The sequence below is a fragment of the Moschus berezovskii genome, chromosome 10 (assembly GCF_049115385.1).
Source record: "Moschus berezovskii isolate FMDL1 chromosome 10, NW_MosBer_1.0, whole genome shotgun sequence".
Classification (NCBI taxonomy): Eukaryota; Metazoa; Chordata; class Mammalia; order Artiodactyla; family Moschidae; genus Moschus; species Moschus berezovskii.
The window spans coordinates 94,222,325-94,248,746 of NC_142469.1; the positions used below are offsets into that span (position 1 = coordinate 94,222,325).

General features: G+C 44.9%; 1 pseudogene; it reads right to left on the reverse strand.

Moving 5' to 3' along the window:
- Window positions 1-2,999: 2,999 nt before the first annotated feature.
- On the reverse strand, window positions 3,000-5,432 carry LOC129560816 (UL16-binding protein 1-like; annotated as a pseudogene).
- Between the last annotated feature and the right edge of the window lie 20,990 nt (window positions 5,433-26,422).

The following is a 26,422-nucleotide window of genomic DNA, read 5'->3' on the forward strand; positions in this document are numbered from 1 at the left end:
TTCCACAATAAATGTAGCCGAATCATCAGTTCTATTTAATCCCATAAGGTGGAAAAAAGGTGAAATGTTCCGAGTTCCCTCCTTGAAGAAAAAGAAAGCTGAAGAATCTATTTTTTTTGCAATAGCAAGATACTGACTTAAGTATTAGTATTAGGAAATGAAAGGACTAAAAGAGACACTCACATAAGATTTACTTCTGTTGAAAATACTCTGAAGTTGTTTCTCTGAACATAGAAAGAACCCCTGAGTCCTGTAATAGAAGATGATATTTTTCTTGCATTATCATCATTTACAAAAATGAGACTGCCATACAGAGGAAAGTCTGATTTTTCACAAACTAGAAGAAGACAGAAAGTGTCCTATTTGTGGAGGTTTCTTGTTCAAGTAGCTGAACATTTCATTGCAGGGATTCCATCACTTAGCACCTAGAGAAAGAGGTAATATAGATTGGGGGGAAAAAAAGACTGAGGAGGCTGTTCACCAGAGGTGACAAGAGACATGAGACAACACAGCTACTGCATCGTCATAAATGGAAGGCAGGCTCTGAATTCCTGGTTCTGACTTCTTGGCTGTAAAGTAAACAGAAGGAAAACAAAGGCGGCCAAGGAAAGACTGAGTCGAAGCCAGCAGAGCCCCTGTCAGGGGCATTCTGGGAGCACTGTCTCCTGCAGAAAAGGAAGAGGTCTTGGTCAAGGAGACTGAGGAAATCCTGTCAGTTTCCTGGGGCTGCCCCTCCCCAGCCCCCCTCCAGCCCCGCCCTCCCTGAGGGGCTCCTATGTCCTCCACCCCCACCCCCACCCCAGGCCCAGCAGCTTCTAGTCACCTTTTCCTTCCTTCCTGCATCTCAGAGTCACCCCAGGCCCTGACACCCCCTGCTTCGGCTCAGGACTGGAGCCAGTGACATATCAATCTGCTCCCTTTACTCAGGTCCAGATCCTCCTTGAGGGGGGCCTAAAGGACCAGGGAGCAGGTCCCCGGAGGAGGGGCCTTGCCTCCTGACAGCCTTGGGGGGCTGCAGGCAAACCTCCTTCCCTCGCTCCCCTCCAGCCTCTGAGCAGCACACACAGCTCTCAGGCCCAGGTCCCTGCCCCTATCTCTTCCTGGTCCGGCCCAGCTGGGCGCCGCCACCCCAGCTCAGGCCCACCCATCCTCAGGCACCTCTGCTCAAGGCAGGACCACTCAGTGATGGAGTCTCTGGGTCCCCAGGAGGCCACAGGCTGAGGTATAGCTGCTGCTGCTCCAGGAGCACAGGCCTGGCCTCAGCCCTTCCCACAGTCTCTGCTGTGGGGCTCCTGCCTTGCCTGCTTGACCCAAGCCACTTCCTGTGAGAACGGGCCTTTGGAGTTGGGTCTGCAAAGGCCTTCCCACCCCTTCCTCCTGGGATGAGAACTCAGCCCCTCTCATCCTGGCCCCCTGGGTGGGTCCCCTCCCTGCTGACACGTCATGGGAAGCCCCCATGCTTCTCTCAGCCCCCGTGAGTCTTGCCCTTGCCCTGAGTGCCTGCTGTTCTCACATCACCTGCTCTGGGCCCTGCCAGCCAGCATTCTGTCTCAGTCAGGGGACTTGGCTAAACCCTTTAAGCATCAATAGGCCCTCAGCCTAGTGAAGGCCCCTCCCTTTTCACAATGTCACCTGATAGTGGGGACCTCTCAGAACTCAGGGCTGAGCTTGTTCGAGTTCTGCTCAGGTGATACGGGGTCCTAACCACCTGCTCATTTCCAGGATGAGGAGGTTCAATGAGGGGCAGGGGTTGGCTGGGATTCACCTTCCCCGTCCTCACACCGGGCCCTGTACCCCAGCCTTCCCTCTGAATTCTGCCCTCAGTACCTCGTCTTGTAAATGATCCAGGCTAGCATGATAATGATTGGAGAAGGAAATGGCAACCCACTCCAGTATTCTTGCCTGGAGAATCCCTTGGACGGCAGAGCCTGGTGGGCTGCTGTCTATGGGGTCGCACAGAGTCGGACATGACTGAAGTGACTTAGCAGCAGCAGCAGGATGATAATGCTGAAACTGGCTGGAACCCCAGCAGTGACCCCTGTGGTGAGATCGATGGCTGTGGTCGTGGACTGGACTGTAGAGGGGACTGTGGTCGATGATGCTGCAAGGAGAGTAAGAATGAATCCCTTGTCCAGACCCCAAACTCAGCAGATGCCTCCTCAGCCCCCCTGATTCAGGTACCCCATCTGTGCAGACAGCTTGCACCCATCACATGGAAGCCCCTGTGATAGATCCTTAGATGAGATAGGCAGAGCCCTGTCCTCACAGGGCTCTGACAGCTAATGGGGGAGCAACGTTTCCAACACAGCCATTCAGTCCTGCTGTGACACAGAGATGGTGACATGAGGATGGAGTCCTCAGAGGTGACAGCAGCGGTGGTATTGAAAGATTTCCAGAAGTAGGATTGGTGATATTGAAAGGAAGATTCTGGAAAGAGGGTACAGTGAGAAATAAATCCCAGAAATCAAAAAGATGTCTACAGGATTGGGATCAGCAAAAATCCATGTTCAACAGTCCAAAGGCCTGTGCTGTGAGGAGAGACGTCAGGAGGCAGAAGAGGAAGGAGGGTGAGGGAGCTTCCCCGGGTCATTGTTCCCCCAGGACAACTCACTTTATTTATTTATTTACATTATTTTATTTTATTTTTATTCACACCAAAAGCATTGTTAATTGGGGTATAGCCATTAACAATGTTATGATTGTTTCAGGTGAACAGCGAAGGGATTCAGCCATAGATATACCTGTGCCCCTTCTCCCCCAAACCCCTCTCCCATCCAGGCTGGCACATAACACTGAGTAGAGTTCCATGTGCCATACAGTGGGAGCTTGTTGGTTATCCATTTTACTCGTAGCGGTGTGTACATGACCTTCCCAAAGTCCCGAACTATCCCCCCGGGTAACCATAAGCTTGTTTTCTAAGTCTGTGAATCTCTTTCTGTTTTGTAAGATTTTTGTACTATTTCTTTTCAGATTCCACATATAAGGCATGTCATATGATATTTCTCCTCTTCTTTCTGACTTAGATCACTCAGTATGACACTCTCTAGGGCCATCCATGTTTCAACAACAGCTCAGTTTAGATGCTTCACTTTGCCAAAACACACACACACAGACACACACGCAGAGGTGGGTCCATATCACCCTGAGTGGACTGTCACTTCCTTCTCCTTATCTCATTTACCCGTGGATTTCAACATTTCCTCCCAGCACACCAAGAAATCCCAAAGCCAGGCCCGACAGTCTCCCATGCAGACCTTCTTGAAGAAGTTGCTCACAGCTCTGTCATTCTCCCACTTCTCTTTCATCCGTCTCCCTCCAGAATGAACCTCTGTCCAGTGTCCATTCTCCGAGTCGAAGAGGAGGCACATTTGTCCATTGAAGCCGAACTGCCAGGATCCACTGATGTGTCCATCCTCTTCCTACCGGCACGTCATCCTGCCCTGCAGGGTCCGAGGGCCTGACCCCACCAAGGGATAGAGAGAGCTCAGGTCTGGACTTGACAGATTCTTGGTCTCACCGTGGTCCACCTCCCTGGGCCCAGGTAACTGGCCCTGTTCTCTCCTCTAAGGCTCGCTCCTTCCACTGGACTATTAGGGAAGGACCAATATCCAATTGAATTTTTACCCATAAACAATGTATGCAGCTCCTTCAGTATTTGATTTCCTAACTCACCCCTTGGAGAAGGAAATGGTAACCCACTCCAGTGTTCCTACCTGGAGAATCCCAGGGACAAGTGAGCCTGGTGGGCTGCCGTCTATGGGGTCACAGAGTCGGACACGACTGAAGTGACTTAGCAGCAGCAACTCACCCCTGGACTTGATGGACATGAGTTTGACTTGATGGACATGAGTTTGAGCGACCTCTGGGAGCTGATGAAGGACAGGGATGCCTGGCATGCTACAGTCCATGGGGTTGCAAAGAGCGGGACTTGACTGAGCAACTGCACTGAATTGAACTCACCTCTGGCCATGTGTTTCTCCGGTATAACATCAGGCAATTGTCCCTGGAGGAAGTCACCGATGTCTCCCAGTGTTTCCATCTGTGATTTCCAAGTGTTCATAATTTTCACCTCCTCTCCCAGTGGACTTGTGGATTGGATCATGGCGCCACTAGTCATAGGAGAGAAAACCATTCCCATCTACCTGGCCTTGAACCACACACCATGGCTCTCCAGGACCAGGCTGAGGATCGACAGTGAAGTTGTAGCAAAGAGAGTGAGCGTCTGTGAAGGAAAACGCAGGTGAGGGCAGGTCTGGGAGAAGAAGACCCATTACCTCCTCCCCCCACTTATGTGAGAGCAGAAAAGCTGCAGTGCTGGGTTGGCAGAGCAGGAAGGACCCCCTGCACCCCAGCACCACCGACAGGCTGAGCAAATGGAGAAACCACATAACATTATCTCTACGCTGCTCATAAGGCCAACATAAAACCCAAAGCTGCAGAAAGGAGAATTCACAATTAGGGGTCACAGGACTTAGCAAGGTTGGGGAGATGCTGCTGATCTACCACTTTGATGGGTCTTGGAGGCCTGGAGAAAGGCCTGGCCCTCATGGCATGAAAGAGACAATCCGGAACTTCCGAGGCAGGTGGTAGAGGAGGGGATTAAAGCCTCAGAAAAGTGAATCTGCCAGGGTGGACATACTATGAAAGGGCAGGAACGTGTGCAGCCCACCAAGTTCCATGGAGCCTGAGAGGAAAGAATGGATGAGAAGAATCTCCAACAGCTCAAGGATGACTTTTGTTGAAGGTCAGGGATGGTGGTAGGACATGGTGTTCCTGTGGGCTTCCAGCAGGAGTGAGGATGGAGAAGGTGGAAAGAGCTGATGCCAGGTGGAGTGCTCTGTTTCAGAAACAAAGTAGATGTAGCGGTCAAAGTGACTAGAGAGTCCCAATGTAGCCAGGCCTCACTGTAGAGAGTACGATGCTGGCTCATAGCACAAGGTGATCCTAGAGGCAAACAGATGAGCAGTGAGCCCTGTTAAAAACTACACGATTGAAAGGAAAAATTTTAAAAAAACAAAAGAGAAACAAACACAAGGCTGGATGTTCAGGAAGCTGAATGCAGACATCCCAACAAGATGTCCAGATCCTATGTGCAGTATCCAGCACTGAGTCAGGTCTTATATTCAGAATCCATTACTAGAGACAGCGATGCCAGGCATCAGCAAGGAGGGCCCTCTTATCACCCCAGCAAGTGCAGAAGTCCTTCTGGCCTTTGGAAGCCACATGGTCATTGACTGGGGTAAGTGTCCACTTAGCAGAGAAGCCACCCCCACATTCATGAGGTCCTAGAGAGGGACTGACATCATGTCCATCAATCTGAAACATCATCATGGCCCACCTGTTATTACTGTGGTGCCTGAGATCTGTGGAAAGGAATACACATCTGTCCCACGTCCTGCCCACAGGAGTGTCACCCATTCACTGATCCTCATAGTGCTCATTTCACATCCACTGCATTTGCAATATGAGTGAAAAATCTTCATAGTCAGTAAATTACCGTGGGGTGAGGGCTACCACAGAAGCGATTTCTAAGTTCACACTTCGGACACTGACCTTCACCCACCAAAAGCACGTGTAAACAGTATCATACCCTGGAGAAAGTGACAGAGTACCAACCTACAACCTCTCCAGGGCTGCAGGAGTGTTATCCTGCAGCCATTTCCTATCTCCATTTAATTCCCAGTGTGGCCCATAGATTTCTCTAATTGTACATACAACATAGTTCAGGCTCTGCAGAGAAGTTTTCTGTTAAAACTGCTGTCCTAGCACAATAGCAGTCACAGATGATTGGTGAAGGATGACCTTCTTGAGCAGATGACCCAGCAGCACCTGTGACATCAGAGGTATCTCTGGTCGGAAAGGTGCTACGTGCCGAATATGGCATTTTACTTGGAGGTTCACAACACAGACCCTTTATGTCCTTAAGCAAGGCCATGCGATTTGTAGTGGGGAATACTACACCATTTAAATGTGGCTCCTGGTATGGTCCTGGGGGCTGGTAGAGGTGAGGCCTCTGGTCATGGAATGTCAACATTGTCCTTCATGATCTGGGTTCATCAACCCCTAATCATTAGTTCAGACAGACCAGCCATCATAGGATTAAAGTGATATTGTGGTTTGATATAAGAAGGGCCAGAGGCAACAAATAAGAGAGAGCAGCAGGTGGCCTAGGCCCGACATCAGAGTTGTTGTAGGACCACTATTCTCCGGGGCCTGCCCCTGTGGCTCAGCGGTAAGGAATCTGCTTGCAATGTCGGAGCTGGAGTAGACGTGAGATCTATTCCTGGGTGAGAGAAGATCCCATGGAGGAGGGCATGGCAACCCACTCCAGTGTTCTTGCCTGGAGAGTCTCTTGGACAGAGGACCCTCATGGGCTATAGTCCATAGGATCATAAAGAGTTGGACATGACTGAAGTGACTTAGCATGCACACAGTGTTCTCTGCTCATGCCTGAGGCTTCATGCAGTGTCCCCTATGTCCAGGAACCAATGAAGCCACTCTAGAGCAGAGGGGATCAGGGGACATTAGCCCATAACTGCTGGACCCACGATCCTTTCATGTTCACACCACCCAGAACCTATTAGGCAGGACAGAGCAAGGTTCTGGTTCATAAACAGGTAGCTAAGGCACCACTCGCATGAGTCCCTAGGGGATGAGCCAGGGGTGTGACCCAGGGCAGCCACATGGTTCTTTTGGTTTTTTCAGGTCTTCTTTTCCTGTTCTTGTAGCACAAATGTGGAGATGTATAACACACACAGACAGCAAATGGCCTGTCGAGACCAACAGATTTACTCTGTCTTTTGGAGAAAAGGTTCTCCAAATCCTGTCTTAAATAATAGCTATTATAGGCCTGTGTCTCCAAAGTCTCAGTTGAGTTCAGTTCAGTTCAGTCGCTCAGTCGTGTCTGACTCTCCGCGACCCCATGAATCACAGCACGCCAGGCCTCCCTGTCCATCACCAACTCCCGGAGTTCACTCAAACTCATCTCCACAGAGTCGGTGATGCCTTCCAGCCATCTCATTCTCGGTCATCCCCTTCTCCTCCCGCCCCCAACCTTTCCCAGCATCAGAGTCTTTTCCAGTGAGTCAACTTGTCACATGAGGTGGCCAAAGTATTGCAGTTTCATCTTTAGCATCAGTCTTTCCAATGAACACCCAGGATCGATCTCCCTTAGAATGGACTGGTTGGATCTCCTTGCGGTACAAGGGACTCTCAAGAGTCTTCTCCAACACCACAGTTCAAAAGCATCAATTCTTCGGCCATCAGGTTTCTTCACAGTCCAACTCTCTCCAAAGTCTCAGGGAATATGAACGTGGGACCGAAGGGTAGAAGTGGGGGTGTCCTGTGTCACACACTTTGGGAAACTCTTCTCCCATCTCTCCTGCTTTCTGTCCTGGGGGCCTATGCATGAGAGTCTTCCCCTGACACATCGATCACCTGAACCCACCAAGCTGGTGCTGCACCCAAGCCTGCATTCTGTTCCCCTCCCAGCCCCCATGTGTCTCTTGTCACCAAGTTGTTACATACCAGGGATCTTGGCCTCCTTAGTCAATAGAAATAATTCAGAGGGCAGACAATAGAAATAAATCAAATTTCTTAATCAAGAGAAATTGAGGCAAGGTTTTATTGGGGCTCCTGCTGCAGCAGAGGGGAGCGAGAACAAATGACAGGGTGCTTGCTCGTTCACTCCCCGAGGTGGTGGGGCGAGCTGGTTCCTTCTGTGGGGTGAGGGGAGGGGTGTGTCCAGGGGTCAGTCAGAGGGGTGGCTTAGGTGACTGGCTGAACCCTTAAGTGTTGTGTGCTGGGGGCATGTGAGGCATCCTGTTTTTGCTCTGGGCTCTTCAAAAGTGGCAGTTGGATTTTTCATCTCTTTGTATCTTTTTTCCAGAATAGCTTCAACTACTCCAACTAAAAAACAATCTATTTTTAAAAACCTTTTTATTTTGTATTGGGTATAGCTAATTTACAAACGGTGTTGGGATAGTTTCAGGTGAACAGCTAAGGGGCTGACCCGTATACATGTATGCATCCATTCTCCCTAAACTCCCCTCCTGACAGGACAGCCACATAACAGTGATCAGAGTTGTGGGTTTGATCCTTGGGCTGGGAAGATCCCCTGGAGTAGTAAATGGCAACCCACTTCAGTATTCTTGACTGGAAAATTCCATGGACAGGGGAGCTGGCAGGCTATAGTCCATGAAGATAGAAAGAGTTGGACACGACGAGTGTGCACACACAGACACACCATATGTCATAGGTCCTTGATGGTTATCAATTTTAAATACAGCAGTGTGTTCATTACCTTCCCAAACTGCCTAACTATCCCTTTGTGCATTCTTCCACCCAGAAACTGTAAGTTTGTTCTCTACATCTGGGCATCTCTTTCTGAGACTGCAAAACATCCTTATTGCTGATATCAAGAAAGTTTTACAGGTCTGGATAGAAGATCCAAGCAGCCACAACATTTTGTGAACCCAAAGCCTAGTCGAGATCAAAGTCCCAACTCTCTTCATTGCTATGAAGGCTGAGAGAGATGAAAAAGCTGCAGAAGAAAAATTTGAAGATCGCAGCGGGTGGTTCATGAAGTTTAAGGAAAAAAGCCATCTCCATAAGATAAAGTGCAGAGTGTAGTACAAGACCTGACATAGAAGTTGCCGCAAATTATCCAAAAGATCTAGCTAAGAGAATCTATGAAGGTGACTACATGAAGTTAACGGTTTCCAGTGTAGACAAAATATCCATCTATTGGAAGAAGATGCCCACCAGGCCTTTGATACCTGAAGAGGAGTAGTCAATGCCTGGCTTCAGAGATTGCAAGAACAGGCTGATTCCCTTGATAAGGACTAATGCACCAGATTACTGGAAGTCAATGGTCACTTACCACTTGGAAAATTCTAAGGCCCTTTTGAATTAGGCTGATTCTGTTCTGCTTGTGCTCCGTAAATGAAACAATGAAGCCTGGATGACAGCCTATCTGTTCACACCATTGGTGGCCAAGCATTTTAAGTCCAATGTTGAGACCTACTGCTCAGAATGAAAGACTCCTATCAAAATATTACTGTAATATTACTGTTGATAGACAAAGCATACCAGAATCTGAAGGAGAAGTACAATGAGATCCGTGTTGTTTTCATAGCTGCCAACACAACATCCGATCTGCAGCACATGGGTCAAGGAGCAGTTTTGATGCTCAAGTAACAGCATTTAAGAAATACATTTTAAGGCTATAGCTGCATAGATAGTTATTCCTTTACTGGATCCGAGCAAAGTCAACTGAAAAATTTCTGGACTGAATTTATTTTTTTAAAAAGGATATCGTCTTTTCTAAATATATTATTTATGTATGTATTTGGTGTAAGGTCTAAACGGCCTAATGTTGTTAAGCAAAAGAACCCAGACACCAAATAGATAAGGCTTTAATGGCAGGCGCCCCCGGGCGGGATTCCTGGACCTAACAGAATGTGGTCGGGGAAGTCTGTGTGCAAACAAAGACAAAAGGCAACTTACATAGCTTCACAGTAAGGTTTGGAGTGGTGGTCCCTCATAGGTTAGTTAGCCAGGGGGCAAGACTGGGTTGGTTGCCTGATCCGCTCAAGGTTGTGCTGACGCAGCGGAATAGTTCCTGTGTTTCTGGGCAGAAAGCTGTCTCTCGACAGGAGGTGGGGGTTAGGAGAGGGTTGATCTCCACCAGGAGCCCCTACATTAAGGACAGTCCGGCAGTGGGGGAGGGAATGAGAGAATAGAACACAATAGTCAGAGTCCGACAGGGCTTTTTCCCACCCGCGGGAAAGGAAGAGGAGAAGGAGAAGCCAAGATGGCCACAGGGGGTCTGGCCTTGCATTCCGACCCTCTTGATAGGATAGGGGGTGATGTTGTCATCTCTGGCTACTTCCTGCTGGAAAGGGGCATCATGGGGTTTTTTGGGTCATGGCTGAGCCCCGGTGTCCCCCAGGGGTTCTCAGCGTCTTTAGGTGGGAATCTGGAATAGGTGGCTATCATCATCATCTGTCCGGTGGCAGCTTGGGTCATCTTTGGCAGCCGTTGAACTATGAATTGCAGGATACATGGGCCGAAGAAAAATATGAGTAAAATGACTACAAAAATAATCCAAACAGATTTTCACCAATCCCCTCGATCCAGGATAGGACCGAAGTCCAAAAAGGAATATTTTTATCAGACATGGCCTTTATCTGAGTTTGCATATCTTCTAAGGCAGTCGATACGTTTCCAGACAGGTCAGGGATGTATTTACAACATTCGGTTTTAATTATGGTGCAAGTTCCCCCTAGAGCTGTTGTGAGTATGTCTAAAACCATCCTATTTTGGATTACCGCCTTTCTCATCAGAATTTGTTCTTCGTTCAATGCTTGAAACAAAGAACACATAACAGATCTGTACTCCAAAGCCCCACAGAGTCTTGCTCAGCTTTAATTTAAGGAACTAGGCAACCATGAGTGTGATAACTTCCTGTCAAAATGGGGCATAGGATTGCCTCAACTTGGAGAATAGACATTGAATTGGAAGTATTCCTGAGTTCCAAGTCTTAGATCTGAGCCTTGTATGTTTAAAATCTCAATCCCTTGGTGTGTCATTTTGTTGTAACAGACCCAATTAGAAGTAGCTGGAGGAGGGATAACTGGAGTTTTAATAGACAAAATAAATCTCTTTCTTTTTAGTAGAATAGGTCTGAAACCCAGTCTGTACCAGGCACTTCAGGGAGACTTGTAGCCAGCTAGCCAGTTGCCTAGTTTTATAAAAAGTAAAGTTGCAGTTACTAGCTTCCAGCAGACATTGTTTTGAGAATGGTTGCATCTAAGCCTGACACAACTCAGAAAACTCAAGTGTTTAACAATACAGCGTCTAATCTGAAATCACACCCATAATATCATTTCTCAGGATATCTGGGAAATAGTTATTTCCCAGGATGTCTGAACCATAGTTACTCTATTTTTACTTTTAATTGTAAAATTTTTCTTAATAGCCAAAGCTGATGTCACCATTAATGACGTCAGTGTTTTTTCTAGGTATGAGAAGATGCAAGAATTGGAACTCATAAAACCTTTTCCTGAAAAGATCTAACTATCTGAAGGCCTGTTCTGTCAGTTTTTCCCAGAACACAGAGTGCCTCATTCCTGATTTTCACCCTGAACTCCTTTCAGGGGCATTGAAAGCCAGCAGTTGCAGTGGCCATGATTAATCTTTGCAGATGTAGATGGCAAGTGTCAGTCTTTAGTTGGCAGAGTCCCTTTTTGCTCATAAACTTGACCATGATGGGGGGCATTTCATGACCATTTTATCCCATGGTGCTGAGAATGTCCATTCTCAGGTTTGGCAAAGATTTTGTTGATAGGCCACTCAATGTGCTGTTACTGGACTAGGCCATAAAACAGTATCCAAAATTCTCTGGACCACCTGTCTTACTAGCCTCTTGGTCCAGGAAAATATTCCCTCTTGTTGCTTCTTCCCATATCTAGAGTTACATTATTACAATCATTGATCTCATATGGAACTGCATATCAGCATTATATCATAGGCTCAGTCACACATTTGTTAAAGTAAGAAATAATCTTCTGAAACAAGTGACATAGAAAGTTATTAGTAAAGTCATAAGTAAGAATAATAAGTCAAGAACTTTATTAGATAAAGCCTGGTATACCCCAAGTCATCTGACTTGATTTGTTAAATGACTATAGCCTGGTGTTAATCTCCTGGTCGTACACTATGGAGCATCTGATCTTTATCTGAAGATTGGTTACTGAGATAAGCCTTAGAAACAAACTTAGAGTGTCTTTTTAATAACTTCAGTTCAGTTCAGTTCAGTTGCTCAGTCGTGTCCGACTCTTTGCGACCCCATGAATCACAGCACGCCAGGCCTCCCTGTCCATCACCAACTCCCGGAGTACACTCAAACTCATGTCCATCGAGTCGGTGATGCCATCCAGCCATCTCATTCTCGGTCGTCCCCTTCTCCTCCTGCCCCCAATCCTTCCCAGCATCAGAGTCTTTTCCAGTGAGTCAACTCATCGCATGAGGTGGCCAAAGTATTGGAGTTTCAGCTTCAACATCAGTCCTTCCAATGAACACCCAGGATTGATCTCCTTTAGAATGGACTGGTTGGATCTCCTGGCAGTCCAAGGGACTCTCAAGAGTCTTCTCCAACACCACAGTTCAAAAGCATCAATTCTTCGGCGATCAGCTTTCTTCACAGTCCAACTCTCACATCCATACATGACCACTGGAAAAACCATAGTCTTGACTAGACGGACGTTGGTTGGCAAAGTAATGTCTCTGCTTTTTAATATACTATCTAGGTTGGTCATAACTTTCCTTCTAAGGAGTAAGCGTCTTTCAATTTCATGGCTGCAATCAGCATCTGCAGTGATTTTGGAGCCCCAAAAAATAAAGTCTGACACGGTTTCCACTGTTTCCTCATCTATTTCCCATGAAGTGATGGGAGCAGATGCCATGATCTTTGTTTTCTGAATGTTGAGCTTCAAGCCAACCTTTTCACTCTCCTCTTTCACTTTCATCAAGAGGCTTTTGAGTTCCTCTTCACTTTCTGCCATGAAGGTGGTGTCATCTGCAAATCTGAGGTTATTGATATTTCTCCTGGCAATCTTGATTCCAGCTTGTGCTTCTTCCAGCCCAGCGTGCCTCATGATGTACTCTGCATATAAGTTAAATAAGCAGGGTGACAATATACAACCTTGATGTACTCCTTTTCCTATTTGGAACCAGTCTGTTGTTCCATGTCCAGTTCTGGCTGTTGTTTCCTGACCTGCATACAGGTTTCTCAAGAGGCAGGTCAGGTGGTCTGGTATTCCCATCTCTTTCAGAATGTTCCACAGTTTATTGTGATCCACAAAGTCAAAGGCTTTGGCATAGTCAATGAAGCAGAAATAGATGTTTTTCTGGAACTCTCTTGCTTTCTCCATGATCCAGCGGATGTTGGCAATTTGATCTCTGGTGCCTCTGCCTTTTCTAAAACTTGCTTGAACATCTGGAAGTTCATGGTTCACATATTGCTGAAGCCTGGCTTGGAGAATTTTGGGCGTGACTTTCCTAGTGTGTGAGATGAGTGCAATTGTGCAGTAGTCTGAGCATTCTTTGGCATTGCCTTTCTTTGGGATTGGAATGAAGACTGACCTTTTCCAGTCCTGTGGCCACTGCTGAGTTTTCCAAATCTGCTGGCATATTGACTGCAGCACTTTCACAGCATCATCTTTCAAGATTTGAAATAGCTCCAATGGAATTCCATCACCTCCACTAGCTTTGTTTGTAGTGATGCTTTCTAAGGCCCACTTGACTTCACATTCCAAGAGGTCTGGCTCTAGGTCAGTGATCACACCATTGTGATTATCTTGGTCGTGAAGATCTTTTTTGTACAGTTCTTCTGTGTTTTCTTGCCACCTCTTCTTAATATCTTCTGCTTCTATTAGGTCCATACCATTTCTGTCCTTTATCGAGCCCATCTTTGCATGAAATGTTCCCTTGATATCTTTAATTTTCTTGAAGAGATCTCTTGTTTTTCCTATTCTATTGTTTTCCTCTATTTCTTTGCATCAATAACTGAGGAAGGCGTTCTTATCTCTCCTTGCTATTCTTTGGAACTCTGCATTCAGATGCTTATATCTTTCCTTTTCGCTTCTCTTCTTTTCATAGCTATTTGTAATGCCTCCTCAGACAGCCATTTTGCTTTTTTGCATTTCTTTTCCATGGGGATGGTCTTGGTCCCTGTCTCCTGTACAATGTCACGAACCTCCGTCCAGAGTTCATCAGGCACTCTATCTATCAGATCTAGTCCCGTAAATCTATTTCTCACTTCTGCTGTATAATCATAAGGGATTTGATTTAGGTCATACCTGAATGGTCTAGTGGTTTTCCCTGCTTTCTTCAATTTAAGTCTGAATTTGGCAATAAGGAGTTCATGATCTGAGCCACAGTCAGCTCCTGGTCTTGTTTTTGCTAACTGTATACAGCTTCTCCATCTTTCGCTGCAAAGAATATAATCAATCTGATTTCGGTGTTGACCATCTGGTGATGTCCATGTGTAGAGTCTTCTCTTGTGTTGTTGGAAGAGGGTGTTTGCTATGACCAGTGCGTTCTCTTGGCAAAACTCTATTAGCCTTTGCCCTCCTTCATTCCATCCTCCAAGGCCAAATTTGCCTGTTACTACAGGTGTTTCTTGACTTCCTACTTTTACATTCCAGTCCCCTGTAATGAAAAGTACATCTTTTTTGGGTGTTAGTTCTAAAAGGTCTTGTAGGTCTTCATAGAACCGTTCAACTTCGGCTTCTTCAGCATTACTGGTTGGGGCATAGGCTTGGATTACTGTAATATTGAATGGTTTGCCTGGGAAACGAACAGAAATCATTCTTAATTAAATCTTTTAGCAATATTATGTAACAAGGAACTGTCTCAGCAGTAAGTCTTAGTAAACACTAGACCTTAATTAACAAAACTGGAAACTTGGTTTAACAATTTACAAAACTTAATATTCAGTGATTTTTCATTATGGAGGCATTAACCCTGTAGCCAGGAAGGCTTTAACCCATCAAATAAAAATGAGGTTTGTCAGGGAGCTTGGAAAAGCCAAGCGGCTGTCTTGGATTTCCCATAGCCCTGACTCTGATTTTCAGCTATTGTTCACCCATTTTTAATTCCCCAATTTAGGAGTAGACTCTTGCCATGTTTTAAGGACATTAGGGTAGCACATGTCTAACAGTGAGGGGTTAGTTTTTGTATAAGCAGAATGAGCTTTTACATGTACCATAATCTTAAATAACATTCATTTACTTTACGAAAGTAACAAAAGATTTTTAAAAACAAATATGAATCACTTAAAGGCAGAGAAATTCATAATCTGTTATTGAAAGATTCATTCTAAGAAAACTGTTCCCTTAACATAGAGAGTAGACTAAATTCCAGTCTGTTACCAATTTACCAGATAGCAAACAAACAAAATTTATCAGTTAATCTTAGAAAAGTCTTTTCCATAAATCTTGAAGAACTAGCAGTATTTTTCTAAAGGCATGAGAGTGAAACCATACAAGGCATGTTTAAAATCTAATTAAATTATAATTTACAAAGTAGCCTGGTCATTGCTGTGACTTGTAACACTTTAACATGATAACTAGAATTATAACTGACAACACTTTACCAGGACATATCAGATTTTCATGAATTTCACATAATTTCTAGGATATCTATATAAGTAGCATCACCCATACAGTATAACCTGAGAAGACTCATCACTCATCCAACACTATTTTCCATGCAATTTAACATGTCAGATGAACTCAGGTAGTTTAATAGCTCTTTGGGATGTCTCAGGAGCCCTCTGAAGCATCCCAAAGTCAGCTAGAAGTCAAGCTGTTTAGGCAGTTTTGTCAATAAATATCAAAAGGGTTTATAACACTCAGTCAGATAGAATCATGTAGATCACTGTAAAATAATATATTTAGTTAGCCAAAGTAACAAAGAAGATTTCAAAGGTAAACATAGAACAGATCACTTCAGAGGTAAAGAAACTTAAAATCCATTATCAAAGGCAGTTGAACATCTCAAGAAAACTTTTATCTGTACAAAAAAACTTTCTTTGGGGTCTACTTTCCATCACACCTTCTTATCACTTTCTGTACCCATTTGTTTTCCCATCCTGGAACAGCCACCTGTAAGTCAGACCTACTTCCTTTTCCCTTCATAAAACGTAACTTCATTTCTCATACCTTCTTTATTGAACATATACATTTTACTTCCCTTCAGCAATAAAGAATTGTCCTTTATATTAGCATTTTATAGATTGGTGAACAAGCTGATTGTTTCTAATTGCACATGCAAAAGGAACCAGTTTTGCAGTTTCTAAGAAAAAAATTTCCATTTTAATTAGTTTTCTCCGGAGTCTAAAGAATATCATGGCCATCCTATGTCAAAAAGTCATCTCTCCTTTCTGTAGTCATAGTTTTATACCTAAATTATAGATATAGACCAAATGTGCTAAAATTGACTCTGATATCAGGGGCAGATCAGTTGATAAAATTCTTGGATTGTCCCTCTGGTGGGAAGTGAGGTCTTTGTCTTATCAGAAGAATCTGAAGGGTTAAGGAAATTTGCAGGAGCGGGGGAAGCTTGATCCTTTCCCACCCTGAGAAACAGGAGTAGAAGGGAAATGGTACAGGGAAGTAGGCCAGACCTTTTGGGCCGGCCACTTGGCGAAGAGGAAATAGCGGGGGTGGGTAGATTGACGGAACAGAGGGAGCCCCCCGGTGGCTCCTCCGGGGAGCCATCTCTTGAGTGAGAAGCCTGCGGAGAAGGCATTGAAGGTGTTAATGAGGGAGGGGTTAGTGAGGCGGGGGAAGGGGAAGTCAGGGAGGAACAGAAGCGGAGGTATTGAGAAGGTTAATGGAGAGGGAGTCGGTCAGAAGGGGGAGGTGGGGGAAGAAAGTATGGGGGAGGGGCGGGAACGCAGCCACCACCAAAGCCTGTGCCTAGGGTATTTCAGACCGTTTTCCTGTCTTTTGGCAGTAATTATCTAAATCACAGAGGATATTAAAATCGAAAGTCCCCGACGGTGGCCATTGCGAGCCGTTATCAAGTGGATATTGAGGCCAAGCCTAGGAGCATAGAAAGATAAGTCGTTTGAGGCGGATTTTTGAGAAACATGTCAAGTTTTGAGGTTGGCGAGGAGATACTTCAGCGGAGTAGACTAAGTTCGGTCAGGTGTGGAGGTGGCAGTCCCCATGGCGAACGGCAGAATAGGCTGAGGAGCGAGTCAGTCAGGCGTCCCCAAATGAGACAACGTCCCAGCGAGGAACAGTGAGGGCTGCCACGGTCAGGACGGACGTCTCCGAATTGACTGGCGCCGAGGAGCAGGTCTGCTGGACGAGGCCGCGATTTCAGAGTGGGCCTGGCCCGCGAGAAATACTGGACCCCCTAGGACTGATCGCCAAAGGGGCGGCCCGCCCCAAGACCCAAATTGAGGGACTTACCCCGTGTGCTGTCAGACGGTTGAGTGGTTCTGTCGAGGTGATGGACTGATGCCCAGTCGTGCGCGGGTCGGGACAGAGGGAGCCACAGACCCCGCAGCTGGCGGAATGGGCCCTCACCTCGAGCCCCACGTTGGGCGCCCAATGTAAGGTCTAAACGCCCAATGATGTTAAATAAAAGAACCCAGACGCCAAATAGATAATGTAACAGGTTTTAATGGCAGGCGCCCCTGGGCGGGATTCCTGGACCTAACAGAACAGGTCGGGGAAGTCTGCGCAGGAACAAAGGCAAGAGGCAACTTATATAGCTTTAGGCAAGGTTTGGAGTGGTGGTCCCTCACAGGTCAGTTAGCCGGGGGGCAAGACTGGGTTGGTTGCCCAATCCGCTCAAGGTTGTGCTGACGCAGCGGAATAGTTCCTGCTGTTTCTGGGCAGGATGTTGTCTCTGGACAGGAGGGGGAGGTTAGGAGAGGGTTGATCTCCACCAGGAGCTGCTACATCAAGGACAGTCTAGCAATGGGGGAGGGAGTGAGAGAATAGAGCACAATAGTCAGAGTCTGGCGGGGCTTTTTCCCGCCAGCGGGAAAGGAAGAGGAGAAGGAGAAGCCAAGATGGCCACAGAGGGTCCGGCCTTACATTTGGTTCCATGGGTCTTAGTTGAGGCACACAGGATCTTCATTGTGTCATGCATGATCATTCATTGCGGGACAAATACTCTCTCGTTTCGGTGCCTGGGCTCCATAGTTGCAACACGTGGGCTTACTTGCTTGGCAGCATGTGGGACCTTAGTCCCCTGAACAGGCATCAAGCTACCATTCCTTGCATTGGAAGGTAGATTCTTCATCACTAGACCACCAGGGAATTCCCTCTACAGTGGATTAATGACTATAGATTCCATTGAAAACACTGAACCATGGGAATAGGTTGAAATATCAACATTAAGGCGAATTTGGGAGGTGATTCCTACCTTCACAGACGACTTTGACGGGTTCAAGAAATCACCGGAGGAAGTAACTGCTAATGTAGTGGAAATGAGAAGGGAGCTAGAATTAGAAGTAAAGCCTGAAGATGTGGCTGAATTGCTGCAATTGCATCATAAAGCTGAAATGAATGAGAGTTCATTCTCATTCATGAGCAAAGAAAGTGGTTTCTTGAGACAGAAACTGCTCTTGAGGAACAAGCTATGAAGATTGTTGAAATGACAACAAAGGGCTTAGAACATAACATAAACTTGGTTGAAAAAAGCAGCAGAAGACTGTGGAGGATTAACTCCAGTTTTGAAAGAAGTTCTACTGTGGGTTAAACTGCTGTTAAAGAACACTGCACGCTACGGAGAAATCTGTGAAAGAAGAGTCAAAGGATGCGGTAAACTTTACTGTTGTCTTCTTTCTAGAAATTGCACTTCCCACCCCAACCTTCAGCAACCACCATCCTGATCAGTCAGCAGCCATAGACACTGAGACAAGACCCTCCACCAGCAAAAAGATTTTGACTCGTGAAGGCACAGATGATTCTCAAACTACTTTATTTTAGAAACAAATTGTTGTTAATGAAATTCTGTATATTATTTATTTAGTCATAAAGCTATTGCACACTTAACAGACTTCAGACAATGTCAACAATACTATATACATAGTGGGAAATGAAAAATTTGTGTGATTTACTTTATTATGATATTCAATTTATTGCCCTGGTCTGGAACACAGCCTGGAATATCTCTGAGGTTTTGCTGTACCTACACGCCTTGGAGTATAAAATGAAGGTAACAAAGGTTATTTTGAGTTTTGCCAAGAGAACACACTAGTCATAGCAAAAACACTGTTCCAACAAAACAAGAGATGACTCTACACATGGACATCACCCAATGGTCAATACTGAAATAGATTCTCAGTTCAGTTCAGTCGTGTCCGACTCTCCGCGACTCCATGAATCACAGCACGCCAGGCCTCCCTGTCCATCACCAAATCCCGGAGTTCACTCAAACTCATGTCCACAGAGTCGGTGATGCCATCCAGCCATCTCATTCTCGGTCGTCCCCTTCTCCTCCCGCCCCCAACTTTTCCTAGCGTCAGAGTCTTTTCCAGTGAGTCAACTCGTCGCATGAGGTGGCCAAAGTATTGGAACTTCAGCTTTAGCATCAGTCCTTCCAATGAACACCCAGGATTGATCTCCTTTAGAATGGACTGGTTGGATCTCCTTGCAGTCCAAGGGACTCTCAAGAGTCTTCTCCAACACCACAGTTCAAAAGCATCAATTCTTTGGTGCCCAGCTTTCTTCACAGTCCAACTCTCACATCCATACATGACCACGGGAAAAACCATAGCCTTGACTAGATGGACCTTGGTTGGCAAAGTAATGTCTCTGCTTTTTAATATACTATCAAGGTTGGTCAGACGCGAGAGACGCCGGCCCCGGGGCAACCGACCACGCAAAGAGGCGTGGCTGTGAGGAGCTACCCCACGCCTGAGGCCAGGGCCAGAGGCCGAGAGGAGCTGTCCCACGTCCAATAGACAGTGGCTGCGCGGGCGCAGGAGGGCCGACAGGAGCTACTCCATGTTCAAGGTCAGGAGGGGCAGCCTTGAGGAGATACCCTCATCCAAGATAAGGTGCAGCGGCTGCACTTTCTTGGAGCAGCTGTGAAGAGATATCCCACGACCAAGGTAAGAGAAACCCAAATAAGACGGTAGGTATTGCAAGGGGGGCATCAGAGGACAGACACACTGAAATCATAATCACAGGAAACTGGTCGATCTGATCACATGGACCACAGCCGAATGTGGTCCACTGGAGAAGGGAATGGCAAACCACTTCAGTATACTTGCCTTGAGAACCCCATGAACAGCAATCAAAGGGCAAAATGATAGGATACTGAATGAGGAATTCCCCAGGTCGGTAGGTGCCCAGTATGCTACTGGAGCTCAGTGGAGAAATAACTCTAGAAGGAATGAAGGGATGGAGCAAAAGCAAAACCAATACCCAGTTGTGGATGTGACCAGTGATAGAAGCAAGGTCCGGTGCTGTAAAGAGCAATATTGCATAGGAACCTGGAATGTTAGGTCCATGAATCAAGGCAAATTGGAAGTGGTCAAATAGGAGATGGCAAGAGTGAACATAGACATTCTAGGAATCAGTGAATTAAAATGGACTGGAATGGGTGAATTTAACTCAGATGACCATTATATCTACTACTGTGGGCAGGAATCCCTTAGAAGAAATGGAGTAGCCATCATGGTCAACAAAAGAGTCCGAAATGCAGTACTTGGATGCAATCTTAAAAACGACAGAATGATTTCTGTTCGTTTCCAAGGCAAACCATTCAATATTATAGTAATCCAGGCCTATGCCCCAACCAGTAATGCTGAAGAAGCCGAAGTTGAACGGTTCTATGAAGACCTACAAGACCTTTTAGAAATAACACCCAGGAGGAGGAACAAGATGGCGGAGGAATAGGACGGCGAGACCACTCTCTCCTCCACAAATTCATCAAAAGAACATTTGAACGCGGAGTAAAGTCCACAAAACAACTACTGAATGCTGGCAGAGGACGTCAGGCACCCAGAAAAGCAGCCCATTGTCTTCGAAAGGAGGTAGGAAAAAACATAAAAGATAAAAAGCGAGACAAAAGAAGTAAGGACGGAGCTCCGTCCCGGGAAGGGAGGCTTTAAAAAGAGAGAAGTTTCCAAACACCAGGAAACACTCTCACTGGCGAATCTGTGGCGAGCCTTGGAAGCTCAGAGGGCCACATAACTCTCTTTTTTTTTTAAGATTTTTTTAAAAACCCACAGACTACCCGCCAAACGGTAACTCCCAGCGGAGAAGCAGCGCAGACGCCTGCAGACGCCATTAGCAAGCGGGGGCTGGGCAGGGAGGAGCCGGCTGAACTGCTTAGAGAGAGAACTGGGCTTGAATGCCGCGAGAACAATTTGAGAGAACTGGGGAGAGCAAAGCAGACTGTGGGATAGCTTCCCCACGAAAAGGCGGAAAGCTCTAACCTAAAACTCGGCCAGCCCCGCTCACAGAATAAAGGACTGAGCAGAGCGAGCCGGCTGCGGTCGGCCCATCCCCCATCCCCCGCCGAGACAGGCAGGGAGCGCAGCCAGAGCCGGAGCGGGCAACTGCGGCCCCAGAAAGGCATCTGATACAAACTGCAGACAGGCTTGTTGCTAATCAGGACTTCTTGGGCTCGGGCCGGTCGATATCCCCCTGAGAAGGTGCACCGGTTGTACACCCAGAAAACTGAGTGGCGGGGACTGGGGAGGCGATAAGTTGCAGAGACAGCGCTCGCCAAACACCTGGCCCCCTGAACTGCTCGGACCGGGGAAGGCACAAAACGCAGGCCCAACCAAGTCTGCGCCTTTGTGGAGTACCTGAGAACCTGAACTTGAACCGCTCAGACCTGGGAAGTGCATACAACCCGGCGCTGGCCTCGGACAGTTCCCGGCAGAGCAACCTAGAGCCTGTGCAGTGTAGACTGGGACAGCATACGTGCTGTGAGTGGGGGCAAACCCAGTGTGGCCGAGACGCTGCGAGCACTCCCCACAGACGCCAGAGATATTCGTCTACAGCGTTCCTCCCTTCCCAGAACAGGACTGAACAACTGAGCCTTAAAAAGTGTCCACCCACCCCCTAGTATCAGGGAGGAAATTAGACACTGAAGAGACCAGCAAACAGAAGCTAAAACAGAGGGAACCACCTTGGAAATGACAGATAGAGACGTCTAGGGGCTACTCCAAGAATAAGACCAAAAACCAGAGGCAAGAGGCTTAAGCCCGAATCCTGAGAACACCAGAGAACTCCTGACTCCAGGGAACATTAATCGATAGGAGCTCATCATACGTCTCCATACCTACACTAAAACCAAGCACCACCCAAGGGTCAACAAGTTCCAGAGCAAGTCATACCACGCAAATTCTCCAGTAACACAGGAAACTAGCCCTGAGATTCAATATACAGGCTGCCCAAAGTCACTCCAAACCCACTGACATCTCATAACTCATTACTGGACACTTCATTGCATTCCAGAGAGAAAAAATCCAGCTCCACCCACCAGAACACCGACACAAGCTTCCGTAACCAGGGAACCTTGACAAGTCACCTGTCCAACCCCACACACAACGAGGAAACTACATAATAAAGAGAACTCCACAAACGGCCAGAAGAGGGAAAGGCCACCCCAAGCAAAGCATTATAAGCAAGATGAAGAGGCAGAGAAATACCCAGCAAGTAAAGGAACAAGATAAATGCCCATCAACACAAACAAAAGAGGAAGATATAGGGAATCTACCTGATAAAGAATTTCGAATTTTGATGGTGAAAATGATTCAAAATCTTGAAAGCAAAATGGAGTTACAGATAAATAACCTGGAGAAAAAGATTGAGAAGATGGAAGAAAGGTTTAATAAGGACTTAGAGGAAATAAAAAAGAGTCAATATATAATGAATAATGCAATAGATGAGATCAGAAACACTCTGGAAGGGACAAACAGTAGAATAACAGAGGCAGAAGACAGGATAAGCGAGTTAGAAGATAGAATTGTAGAAATAAATGAAACAGAGAGGAAAAAAGAAAAACAAATTAAAAGAAATGAGAACAATGTTAGAGACCTCTGGGACAATGTTAAATGCTCCAACATTCGAATCATAGGAATCCCAGAAGAAGAAGACAAAAAGAAAGACCATGAAAGAATACTTGAGGAGATAATAGTTGAAAACTTCCCTAAAATAGGGAAAGAAATAATCACCCAAGTCCAAGAAACCCAGAGAGTCCCCAACAGGATAAACCCAAGGCAAAATACTCCAAGACACATATTAATCAAATTAACAAAGATCAAACACAAAGAACAAATATTAAAAGCAGCAAGGGAAAAACAGCAAATAACACACAAGGGGATTCCCATAAGGATAACAGCCGATCTTTCAACAGAAACTCTTCAGGCCAGGAGGGAATGGCAAGACATACTTAAAGTAATGAAAGAAAATAACCTACAGCCCAGACTACTGTACCCAGCAATGATCTCATTCAAATATGAAGGAGAAATCAAAAGCTTTACAGACGAGCAAAAGCTGAGAGAATTCAGCAATACCAAACCAGCTCTCCAACAAATGTTAAAGGATCTTTTCTAGACAGGAAACACAGAAAGGGTGTATAAACTCGAACCCAAAGCAATAAAGAAAATGGCTACGGGATCGTACTTATCAATAATTACCTTAAACGTAAATGGGTTGAATGCCCCAACCAAAAGACAAAGGCTGGCTGAATGGATACAAAAACAAGATCCCCATATATGTTGTCTGCAAGAGACCCACCTCAAAACGAGGGACACATACAGACTGAAAGTGAAGGGCTGGAAAAAGATATTCCATGCAAATAGAGACCAAAAGAAAGCAGGAGTAGCAATACTCATATCAGATAAAATAGACTTTAAAACAAAGGCTGTGAAAAGAGACAAAGAAGGAAACTACATAATGATCAAAGGATCAATCCAAGATGAAGATATAACAATTATAAATATTTATGCACCCAACATAGGAGCACCGCAATATGTAAGACAATTACTAACAAGTATGAAAGGGGAAATTAACAATAATGCAATAATAGTGGGAGATTTTAATACCCCACTTACATCTATGGATAGATCAACTAAACAGAAAATTAACAAGGAAACACAAACTTTAAATGATACAATAGACCAGTTAGACCTAATAGATATCTACAGGACATTTCACCCCAAAACAATGAATTTCACCTTTTTCTCAAGCGCACACGGAACCTTTTCCAGGATAGATCACATCCTGGGCCATAAATCTAGCCTTGGAAAATTCAAAAAAGTTGAAATCATTCCATGCATCTTTTCTGACCACAATGCAGTAAGATTAGATCTCAATTACAAGAGAAAAACTATTAAAAATGCCAACATATGGAGGCTGAACAACACGCTGCTGAATAATGAACAAATCATAGAAGAAATCAAAAGAGAAATCAAAATATGCATAGAAATGAATGAAAATGAAAACACAACAACCCAAAACCTCTGGGACACTGTAAAAGCAGTGCTAAGGGGGAAGTTCATAGCAATACAGGCACATGTCAAGAAACAAGAAAAAAGTCAACTAAATAACCTAACTCTACATCTAAAGCAACTAGAAAAGGAAGAAATGAAGAACCCCAGGGTCAGTAGAAGGAAAGAAATTGTAAAAATTAGGGCAGAGATAAATGCAAAAGAAACAAAAGAGACCATAGCAAAAATCAACAAAGCCAAAAGCTGGTTCTTTTAGAAGGTAAATAAAATTGACAAACCGCTAGCCAGACTTATCAAGAAACAAAGGGAGAAGAACCAAATCAATAAAATTAGAAATGAAAATGGAGAGATCACAACTGACAACACAGAAATACAAAGGATTATTAGAGAATACTATCAGCAATTATATGGCAATAAAATGAATAACCTGGAAGAAATGGACAAATTCCTAGAAAAGTACAACTTTCCAAAACTGAACCAGGAAGAAATAGAAAATCTGAACAGACCCATCACAAGCACGGAACTAGAGGCTGTAATCAGGAATCTTCCAGCAAACAAAAGCCCAGGTCCATACGGCTTCACAGCCGAATTCTACCAAAAATTTAGAGAAGAGCTAACACCTATTCTACTCAAACTCTTCCAGAAAATTGCTGAGGAAGGGAAACTTCCAAACTCATTCTCTGAGGCCACCATCACCCTAATCCCAAAACCTGGTAAAGACCCCACAAAAAAAGAAAACTACAGGCCAATATCACTGATGAACATAGATGCAAAAATCCTTAACAAAATTCTAGCAATCAGAATCCAACAACATATTAAGAAGATCATACATCATGACCAAGTGGGCTTTATCCCAGGAATGCAAGGATTCTTCAATATCCGCAAATCAATCAACGTAATACACCACATTAACAAACTGAAAAATAAAAATCATATGATTATCTCAATAGATGCAGAGAAAGCCTTTGACAAAATTCAACATCCATTTATGATAAAAACTCTCCAGAAAGTGGGAATAGAAGGGACATACCTCAACATAATAAAAGCTATATATGACAAACCCACAGCAAACATTATCCTCAATGGTGAAAAACTGAAAGCATTTCCCCTAAAGTCAGGAACAAGACAAGGGTGCCCACTCTCACCACTACTATTCAACATAGTTCTGGAAGTTTTGGCCACAGCAATCAGAGCAGAAAAAGACATGAAAGGAATACAAATTGGAAAAGAAGAAGTAAAACTTTCACTGTTCGCTGATGACATGATCCTCTACACAGAAAACCCTAGAGACTCTACCAGAAAACTACTAGAGCTGATCAATGATTACAGTAACGTTGCAGGATATAAAATCAACACACAGAAATCCCTTGCATTCCTATACACTAATAATGAGAAAACAGAAAGAGAAATTAAGGAAACTATTCCATTCACTGTTGCAACGAAAAGAATTAAATACTTAGGAATATATCTACCTAAGGAAACAAAAGACTTGTACATAGAAAACTATAAAACACTACTGAAAGCAATCAAAGAGGACACTAATAGATGGAGAAATATACCATGCTCATGGATTGGAAGAATAAATATTGTAAAAATGAGTATACTACCCAAAGTAATTTATACATTCAATGCAATCCCTATCAAGCTACCAACGATCTTTTTCACAGAACTAGAACAAATAATCTCACAATTTGTATGGAAATACAAAAAACCTCGAATAGCCAAAGCAATCTTGAGGAAGAAAAATGGAACTGGGGGAATTAACCTGCCGGACTTCAGGCTCTACTACAAAGCCACAGTCATCAAGACAGTATGGTACTGGCATAAAGACAGAAATATAGATCAATGGAACAAAATAGAAAGCCCAGAGATAAATCCACGCACCTATGGACACCTCATCTTTGACAAAGGAGGCAAGAATATAAAATGGAGAAAAGACAGTCTCTTTAACAAGTGGTGCTGGGAAAACTGGTCAGCCACTTGTAAAAGAATGAAACTAGAACACTTCCTAACACCATACACAAAAATAAACTCAAAATGGATTAGAGAGCTAAATGTAAGACCAGAAACTATAAAACTCCTAGAGGAGAACGTAGGCAAAACACTCTCCGACATAAATCACAGCAGGATCCTCCATGACCCACCTCCCAGAATATTGGAAATAAAAGCAAAAATAAACAAATGGGACCTAATTAAAATCAAAAGCTTCTGCACAGCAAAGGAAACTATAAGCAAGGTGAAAAGACAGCCTTCAGAATGGGAGAAAATAACAGCAAATGAAGCAACTGATAAAGGATTAATCTCCAAAATATACAAGCAGCTTCTGCAGCTCAATTCCAGAAAAATAAATGACCCAATCAAAAAATGGGCCAAAGAACTAAACAGACATTTCTCCAAAGAAGACATACAGATGGCTAA